Here is a 225-nt window from a genome sequence, read left to right on the forward strand (position 1 = left end):
CCCGCGTCACGTGCCGCGGGAGGGATGGCCGCCCTGCGGAGCACGTGACCACTCCCCCCGCCTCCACGCGCGGCCGCTCTTGCCGCCGGACTCGATGGTTCAGGACGCACAGGAAGCCGCGCGCGGGGCCGGCAGCTCTCGCGAGAGCCGCCCATGGAGGGCGGGGGGGAGGGGCCGGGCGCGGCGCTGCCGCCGGCGGGCGGGGGAGGAAGTGTCATGGCGGCG

This window comes from Caloenas nicobarica, chromosome 6 (genome assembly GCF_036013445.1).
Source record: "Caloenas nicobarica isolate bCalNic1 chromosome 6, bCalNic1.hap1, whole genome shotgun sequence".
Taxonomy (NCBI): domain Eukaryota; kingdom Metazoa; phylum Chordata; class Aves; order Columbiformes; family Columbidae; genus Caloenas; species Caloenas nicobarica.